Source organism: Raphanus sativus, unplaced genomic scaffold, assembly GCF_000801105.2.
Source record: "Raphanus sativus cultivar WK10039 unplaced genomic scaffold, ASM80110v3 Scaffold2367, whole genome shotgun sequence".
Classification (NCBI taxonomy): domain Eukaryota; kingdom Viridiplantae; phylum Streptophyta; class Magnoliopsida; order Brassicales; family Brassicaceae; genus Raphanus; species Raphanus sativus.
This window is the reverse complement of record NW_026617675.1, coordinates 1-9,926: the sequence shown is the minus strand read 5'-3', so window position 1 is coordinate 9,926 and position 9,926 is coordinate 1. Positions and strand designations below refer to the sequence as shown.

Below are 9,926 nucleotides of genomic sequence, written 5' to 3'. Positions count from 1 at the left end.
ACTTAGGGTGAGGCTGTACGGATTTGGTACGGACGTTGTACGGACCGTACGGATCCATACAGACCTGGATAACCCAAGTGTTCTATATCTCGACCAATTAAGAAGATTAGGAGTTGGTGCAAAGTCAGGGCGCATGTCACTATTCAGAACACTATTCCAGGATGGTATGTGAAAGAATAGTGTGCATATTATATGGATAAGGCAGCAAGGACTTAATCTGGTCAAAGGGAATCAAGTAAGCATCAAGAAGATGCTATGTGAAGCTTAGTGGTTACTTTGGGCGTGGACAGGCTGGCTGGAGCTGTAAAGGGACAGACAGCAAAGACCATGCACCTAGACTAAGTTGTGGACAGATTAGGAGGAGCCTTAGTCCATCCAATAAGAAGCAAGCGCCAGCTCTCTTTGATTTGAATTAAAGTGGCGCCAAGTCTTTGCAACCACAAACACTTCAGATATTACAAGCCTGCCATCTCATCTACACCATCTATTCTTCAAGTAAATTAACAGCCATTAGATTAAGGGTTTTAATGTAACCAGACTTGTAAAGCTTATAAATAAGCTAGTTGTATGCGATTGTGAACTCTTAAGAGAGTTGGGGGTATTCCCCTCTCCTTCATGAATTAAAAGTGTGTTCTTGGATCAGATACTTTAGTCTACCCCTTTCTTAAGTCTCTTAATCTCTCTAAGTCTCCAGTTCTGATCTGAGTTCATATTTAATCACTCATAAACAGTGCCATAATCTATCTCTTTCCAAATCACCTAAACAAACCTTTATCTTGCTCCATTGGAGTTGTTTACACAATCACACACACATAAAGTTGAGATCTCTGTAAAACTCACATGGTATCAGAGCCAGGTTCATCAGAACTTGGTTCTTGCTTCCGCTGAAACTCAAAGCTCACCTCCATGTCGGCTGAAGTGAAGAAGAAGCTCCATGGGTTCATCCGGCTGTTCAACACCTCAAGAGGAAGGCGTGTGCATCCAGAGTATCCAGTAGCTGTCTGTCTCTTATCATCCACCATCTCATGTCGACCTTGAAGAAAGAAGGTCCAAGGAAGCAAAGGCCATGAAGCGGATTAGCTACCCACTTCAACAAAGCCATTTCCGAGTCCTTGCTATTCAAAGTCCAAGAAGAAGTTTCTCAAGAAGAAAGCTTGCTGCTTGTACTGGTGTGGCGTGTTCAACATGGAGAAAGGTGGGGTCTTTGGCATGGAGGGTTCAAGAGAAAGACTCATGGAAGAAGGAGAAGTTGGGCTCGAGACCAACAGCTCTTGTACTTGCCGTGAAGTCACATGTGGATCAGAGAACTAACAAGTTCTCTGGTTGTAAGGAAATTTCTTTCTCTTGTTTAAAGCTTGAATATTGAACTGTTGGTGTGTTGAGATGTGATTGAAAGCCTGAGGATAAGTTGTAGATTGCTAGACTTGTATTGTTTAGGATCTGTCCCAGGTTGCTTATTGAGTTTGGTTTGGTGATTGGAAGATGTTCTTGAAGCCGGTTCATAATGTTTGTCAATTAAGGTGTTAGAAGTTATCTAAACCCGGTAGCTTTCATGAATTGAATCCGATCTTTGTGTGGAGTGTTGAGTGGTGTGGCTGCCTTAGGTTGATGCACTTTGATTCATGTCAAAGATGTAGTTAAGGCAGAAGTTTAGTTTCTCTAAGTAGCTTGTATTGAATCTTTTTAGATTGTGCTTGTGCTTAGTGATGTTGCTTGCAAACATGTGGACTTGCTAATGCTTGTCTCAGTCTTGTGCATAGCTTGAGACATTAGAGATCAAACTTGATGATTAGTTAAGGCTTGATCTCAATGCTTTTATGTCTTATCTTTGCTGGAGTTTGAGTGTTGTTTCAGGTTCACAAGAAGTGTCCTTTATTCACCATACATCCGAGTAGAAGAGGAAGACCTTAAGCCATTGTTAAAGCAATGGAAAGTGGCTTGTGTATCTGGCTGGTTAAGAAAGCGCAGCTGTGGGAAGTGATGCGCTCCTGGTCATGGAAAAGATACACAAGAAGAGGTCATCAATTAAGTCTTGAGGAGGCTGGTGACCTGGTGGCATTGAAGCTGGAGGCTATGGCAGATTGGTTGGCTTAAGCGCAGCTGTAGGTGGTGGTGCGCTCCCAATTTGAGGTCTTACTGAAGCTCACTTCAAGCTTGAACATCCTAGACTCAGTCAAGCTTGAGGTGGGGATTCAAGTGAGCTTCCATAAGATCTTGCAAGCTCAATGACCTGTTCCTCCTTACCATTGCAAGCATCTGAAGAAGGAGCCAACCCGGGTTTAAGCAGTGGCGTGTTTACTCAAGAGATTGTTCAGAGCAGTCTTGGCTGTGTGTGAAGAAGGTTACTCTATCAAGGCGGTCTCTAGTGTGAGATGATTGGAGAGGGAGCTGAGGTATCCACCAGCATACCATCAAGGGTGGCGAGTTATGAAGATGAGTTGCAATGGTTTGTTGTTCCGGATCATGAAGCCATCAAACCGTTCAAGCTTGTTCCTTGAAAGAGGTCTCAAGCTTGAGGGGGAGTGTTAAAGAGGCTTCAATGATCAAGACTGTTCCAGCAGTGAGGGATTCAAGTGGCGAGTTAAACCGAGCCACTCCTCACCATAGAAACAAGGGAGTAAACCTGATCTTATACACATTCTTTACATACTTTCATGATAGGTTTATCTCTTGAGGACTGATACACTTGTGGAATGATGTATCAGGTACTTGTATCTATCAAGGAAGGTCTGGTGTGTCCGAGCACTTTAACCCAACAAGAAGTTGGGTGAAAGGGGGAGAGACCAAGATCAGTTCCAAAGAAGAGTACAAGGCATGGTGGTGATGTGCAATGAGTATCAGCGAGTGCACATCACACATGAGGCCATGATCCAGGGTCTTTGGATCCCTTACATTGTTGGTAAGGTACAAAGGCCCACTGGCCAATCCCCAGGCCTTGAGGAACCTACTCTTTTTCCCTTACAAGGTTTTGTCCTAAAGGGTTTTCCTTGTAAAGTTTTTAATGAGGGGATTCTTCAAGGTTCCAAGCTTGACTTAGGATATCTTAGAGTCAAGCTGATGTGATCTTGACAAGCAATGGAACTAAAGATATGGAACAGCTTGAACCAGAGCTTAAGGAAGTTGAAGAAAGAACCATGGAGCAGCTTGAACCTGAGGAAACAAATGGCAAGGACCTATAGAAGTACCAGTTGGTCCAATGACTAGATATAAGCAAGCCAGATTCGATTAAGCTTTCCATAAACTCTTATACACTATCCAGGGCAGTCTAGAGTGTGCTTATCCAACTACTCTGGTTGTGATACAAGCCGTCTAAGACATTCATCAAGAGAGGTGTTGTGACTTGCACTCTTTTCCTTGGTTTGGTTTTGTCCCATTGGGTTTTCCAAACAAGGTTTTTAATGAGGCTTGGACACAACACTTATACAATAGCCTCTTGATGAAACCAAGCCATTTCTCTTATTTTCTAGTCTATTTTCGGATTTAAAAACTTGGTCTTTATTTATGTTTTCAAGGGAGCCTTTGTTTTAAGTATTTTGTATGTTTCCAAGAAGCTGTGCATGTACAGACTTCTTGCCTATATATTATGGACGAAAATCATGAATAAAATCATCAAACACTTTCTATTAAAAATTCTCTCTGAATCTTGTTTGATCAAAGCTTGTCTAAGTGTTACTCGGATCCTTGATCCTTACCTTGCAAGCAAACCTTTGATAGTCCAAGACTCATTCCGCAACTCTTTGAAGTATCACTCAATCCACATCTTTTTCATCATCACAATCCGTTGGAGAGTAGTCAGGGACGTGATCCTCACACCTAGGATCATATCAAGTGGTATCAGAGCAGATCTCCATCAAAAGGTTGTGTTTTTCCAGTTCTGCAACTTTTAGTCTTTTCATATCATGTTCTCAGATCTGTTCTAAAGTCTGAATCTTTTTAGAATCATGTTTATTAGTGTCAGATCTACCTAGAATAAGTGTTAAAGTTTCTAAATAATCTGTTTAAGATTTCGAAATTGTTGAGAAAAGAATTAGGGTTCTTCATAAAAGTTTTGAATCTGTCTCAGTTTCTGTGTTTTCTGTTATTTTCTGTTTCTATGATCTCTTTTACTGGTTTTGTGTTTTAAAATTCAACAGGAACCATGGGAGAAGAGGACAATAGGAACAATGGAATGGATCAACTGTTACTTGATGCTTTGACTGCACGCATGACTACTTTGATGGATCAGAGACTAGATAACTTCAGGGCTGAGATTGTACACTCAGATCGTGAGAGACCTAGAAGGACTTCAGATCGATCTGCTACAGAAAGTTACTATAGCCATTCAATCCGATCCATTGGTACCAGAAGAAGGAGGCGTGACCAGGAAGAAAGGCCAAAAACTAGTGATCCTCTTGGTGGTTTGAAACTGAAAATTCCTGAGTTTAAAGGCACTGCTGATCCAGAAGAATACTTAGAGTGGGAAAAGAAGATTGAACTCGTGTTCAATTGCAGAGACTACACTGCAGAGTATAAAATGAAACTTGCTCCTACTGAGTTCAAGGAGTATGCTTTAAGTTGGTGGGATAACTTGGTTACAGCAAGAAGAAGAGCTGGAGATTTTCCTGTTGAAACCTGGAACCAGATGAAGGTAATCATGAGAAAGAGATTTGTACCGAGCCACTACCACAGAGAGTTGCACTTCAAGCTTAGAACATTGTCTCAAGGAAGTAGATCAGTTGAAGAATATTATAAGGAAATGGAAACCCTTATGCTGAGAGCTGATATACAAGAAGACCGAGAAGCAACAATGGCCAGATTCATGGGTGGTCTAAACAGAGACATCATGGACAGACTTGAAGTTCATCACTATGTTGAGATGGAAGAGCTTCTGCACAAGGCAATTATGTTTGAACAGCAGTTGAAAAGAAGAAGTTACAAGTCTAGCTATGGAGCCAGCAAACCACACTACCAGAAGGACGAAAAGACCAGAGAATCCCGACCATTCTCCAAGCCTAAAGTGGAGGAACAAAGTGTTAAAGGAAAGGAAGTAGCCACTGCATCCAAATCCAGAGACATACAGTGTTACAAGTGTAAAGGATATGGACACTATGCCAGTAGCTGCTCCAACAAAAGGGTAATACTCATCAGAGAAAATGGTGACATTGAATCCGAGGAAGAGGTATCTGAGTCTGAAGAAGAAAGGGTGGAAATGCCAACTCGTGGAGAGTTACTTGTTACTAGAAGAACACTGAATCTTCAAGCCAAGACTGATGGAGATGAGCAGAGAGAGAATCTGTTTCACACTCGCTGTATGGTTCACGGGAAGGTTTGCAGCTTGGTTATAGATGGAGGAAGTTGTACCAATGTTGCAAGTGAAACCATGGTGGAGAAACTTGGTCTGAAGGTCATAAAAAGACCAACAACTTACAAGTTACAATGGCTTAATGATGAAGGAGAGCTAGAGGTGAAGCATCAAGTTAAGGTACCATTGTCTATTGGGAAGTATGAGGAAGAGATACTGTGTGATGTCTTACCAATGGATGCTGGACACATACTGCTTGGAAGACCTTGGCAATCCGACAGAAGAACACTTCATGATGGGTTCACAAACAGATACTCATTTGAGTACAAAGGAAAGAAGACTGTTTTGGTTCCTTTGACACCACAAGAAGTCCATCTAGATCAGATAGCCTTGAAGAAAAACAAAGCGACATCAGAATCTAAGACCAAGCAGCAGGCTAATCTATTGCTTCAACCAAAGGGAAGTTCTTTACCTCACTTGCTGATTGTTTTTAAAGAATATTTAAACATAACAAAGCCAGTGCAGGATCTTCCTAGCAAGATACAATTTCTTTTGCAGGAATTCAAAGATGTTTTTCCAGAAGAAGCTCCACAAGGACTACCACCTATCAGAGGAATAGAGCATCAAATCGATTTTACTCCAGGAGCCTCTCTTCCAAACAAGCCAGCCTATAGAACTAATCCTCTAGAGACCAATGAACTACAGCAACAAGTCACTGAGCTTATGGAGAAAGGTCATATCCGTGAGAGCATGAGTCCATGTGCAGTTCCAGTCTTGCTTGTGCCAAAGAAAGATGGTAGCTGGAGAATGTGTGTCGATTGCAAAGCCATCAACAATATCACTGTAAAGTATCGATATCCCATTCCTAGATTAGATGATATGCTTGATGAGTTGCATGGTTCTAGCATCTTTTCTAAGGTTGATTTGAAAACTGGATATCACCAAATTAGAATGAAAGAGGGTGATGAGTGGAAAACTGCATTTAAAACGAAGCAGGGGTTATATGAATGGTTAGTGATGCCATTTGGGCTGACTAATGCGCCTAGTACTTTCATGAGGTTAATGAACCATGTTCTTAGATCATTTATAGGTCATTTTGTTGTGGTTTACTTTGATGACATTTTGATCTACAGCAAGAACTTGGATGAGCATGTTGAACATCTTAGAAAGGTTCTAGAAGTGCTTAGAAAGGAATCCTTGTTTGCTAATTTAAAGAAATGTACTTTTGGAGCAGATAACCTTGTCGTTTTAGGTTTTGTTGTGAGTGCAGATGGAATCAAGGTTGATGAAGAAAAGATCAAAGCTATCAAGGAATGGCCAAGCCCAAAGACAGTTGGTGAAGTAAGAAGCTTTCATGGTCTAGCCGGATTCTACAGAAAATTTGTCAAGGATTTTAGCACTGTGCCTGCACCACTGACTGAAGTAATCAAGAAAAACGTTGGGTTCAAGTGGGAACAATTCCAAGAAAAAGCATTCCAAGCCTTGAAAGAGAAACTCACCAATTCACCAGTTCTTTCTCTCCCTGACTTTTCTAAAACATTTTAAATAGCATGTGATGCTTCTGGTGTTGGTGTAGGTGCTGTGCTTATGCAGGAAAAGAAACTTATAGCTTTCTTTAGTGAAAAGATTGGAGGGGCTACTCTGAACTATCCAACGCATGACAAAGAGCTCTATGCGCTTGTGAGGGCTTTGTAAACATGGCAACACTATCTCTGGCCTAAGGAATTCGTCATCCACACTGATCATGAGTCTCTAAAGCATCTCAAGGGACAACAGAAACTGAACAAGAGACATGCTAGATGGATTGAATTCATTGAAACCTTTCCCTATGTGATCAAATACAAGAAAGGTAAGGAAAACATAGTTGCTGATGCACTATCTCGAAGGTATGTTCTCTTGAACACTCTTGAAACGAAATTACTTGGATTTGAACATATCAAAACTTTATATGCCACCGATTCTGATTTTAAAGATATATATGCTTCTTGTGAGAAGTTTGGTCGTGGTAAATACTTCAAGAATGATGGTTTTCTCTTCTTTGAAAATAGACTATGTGTGCCTAACTCTTCTTTGAGAGATTTGTTTGTCAAGGAAGCTCACGCAGGTGGACTTGGAGGACATTTTGGAGTGGCTAAGACACTGAACGTAATGCAGGATCACTTCTATTGGCCACACATGAGGAGAGATGTAGAAAAAGCTTGTGAAAGGTGTGTCACTTGCAAACAGGCTAAGTCCAAAGTCCAAAGCCACGGTCTGTATACTCCTTTACCCATTCCTTTGCATCCATGGCATGACATTTCAATGGATTTTGTTGTTGGATTACCTAGGACTAAGACTGGAAAGGATTCTGTGTTTGTAGTCGTTGATAGGTTTTCTAAAATGGCTCATTTTATTCCATGTCATAAGATTGATGATGCTGTGAATGTTGCTAATCTGTTCTTTAAAGAAATTGTTAGACTTCATGGAATGCCTAGGACAATTGTTTCTGATAGAGACACCAATTTTCTTAGTTTCTTTTGGAAAACCTTGTGGTCTAAGTTAGGAACTAAACTGTGTTTCTCTACTACTTGTCATCCACAGTCTGATGGACAAACTGAAGTTGTCAATAGAACTTTGTCTACCTTGTTGCGTGCATTGATTAAAAAGAACCTTAGGACTTGGGAAGAATGTTTGCCTCATGTAGAATTTGCTTATAATCATGCTAGGCATTCTGCATCTAAGTTCTCTCCATTTGAAATTGTCTATGGTTTCAATCCTTTATCACCTTTAGATCTAATGCCTTTACCTTTGAGTGAAAGAGTTAGCTTGGATGGACAAAAGAAAGCTGAACTTGTTAAGCAGATACATGAGAAGGCACGGATCAATATAGAGAAAAAAACCAAGATGTACGCCAAGCAAGCTAACAAAGGAAGAAAGGAAAAGATCTTTGAAGAAGGAGATTTAGTTTGGATACACTTGAGGAAGGACAGATTTCCTAATGAGAGAAAATCCAAGCTCATGCCTAGATTAGATGGTCCTTTCAAAGTCATCAAGAAGATCAACAACAATGCCTATCAACTGGATCTCCAAGGTAAGTATAACGTGAGTTCAAGCTTCAATGTTACTGATTTAGTTCCTTATCATGCAGATGAAACGGATTTGAGGTCAAATCCTTCTCAAGTGGGAGAGGATGATGTGATCTTGACAAGCAATGGAACTAAAGATATGGAACAGCTTGAACCAGAGCTTAAGGAAGTTGAAGAAAGAACCATGGAGCAGCTTGAACCTGAGGAAACAAATGGCAAGGACCTAGAAGTACCAGTTGGTCCAATGACTAGATCCAAGCAAGCCAGATTCAATCAAGCTTTCCATAAACTCTTATACACTATCCAGGGCAGTCTAGAGTGTGCTTATCCAACTACTCTGGTTGTGATACAAGCCGTCTAAGACATTCATCAAGAGAGGTGTTGTGACTTGCACTCTTTTCCTTGGTTTGGTTTTGTCCCATTGGGTTTTCCAAACAAGGTTTTTAATGAGGCTTGGACACAACACTTATACAATAGCCTCTTGATGAAACCAAGCCATTTCTCTTATTTTCTAGTCTATTTTCGGATTTAAAAACTTGGTCTTTATTTATGTTTTCAAGGGAGCCTTTGTTTTAAGTATTTGTATGTTTCCAAGAAGATGTGCATGTACAGACTTCTTGCCTATATATTATGGACGAAAATCATGAATAAAATCATCAAACACTTTCTATTAAAAATTCTCTCTAAATCTTGTTTGATCAAAGCTTGTCTAAGTGTTACTCGGATCCTTGATCCTTACCTTGCAAGCAAACCTTTGATAGTCCAAGAGTCATTCCGCAACTCTTTGAAGTATCACTCAATCCACATCTTGTTTCATCATCACAATCCGTTGGAGAGTAGTCAGGGACGTGATCCTCACACCTAGGATCATATCACAAGCTTGAGGGGGAGTGTTAACTTGAAGAGAAGAAATGAGAAACAAAGGTGTTGGGTGTAGATGGAGTGTAGTGCAAGAATAGGGCAAGACCTCCGGAGATTGTATGTCAAGGCTTTAGGAGTGTCTAAAGATGTCCAGAAGTGTTGTGATGAGTGTGCAAGCTTAGGGCAAAGTCCAGGAGGGACTTAGAAGTATGTTGGGAGCATATGGGCGAGTGTGCAAACTTAGGGTGAGGCTGTACGGATTTGGTACGGACGTTGTACGGACCGTACGGATCCGTACAGACCTGGATAACCCAAGTGTTCCATATCTCGACCAATTTAAGAAGATTAGGAGTTGGTGCAAAGTCAGGGCGCATGTAACTATTCAGAACACTATTCCAGGATGGTTTGTGAAAGAATAGTGTGCATATTATATGGATAAGGCAGCAAGGACTTAATCTGGTCAAAGGGAATCAAGTAAGCATCAGAAGATGCTATGTGAAGCTTAGTGGTTACTTTGGGCGTGGAAGGCTGGCTGGAGCTGTAAAGGGACAGACAGCAAAGACCATGCACCTAGACTAAGTTGTGGACAGATTAGGAGGAGCCTTAGTCCATCCATAAGAATCAAGCGCCAGCTCTCTTTGATTTGAATCAAAGTGGCGCCAAGTCTTTGCAACCACAAACACTTCAATATTACAAGCCTGCCATCTCATCTACACCAT

At 40.9% G+C, this 9,926-nt stretch overlaps 1 pseudogene; it reads left to right on the top strand.

Annotated features, from left to right (window-relative positions):
* The first annotated feature begins 1,066 nt into the window (after window positions 1-1,066).
* Window positions 1,067-8,887, top strand: LOC130505554 (uncharacterized; annotated as a pseudogene).
* Window positions 8,888-9,926: the final 1,039 nt, after the last annotated feature.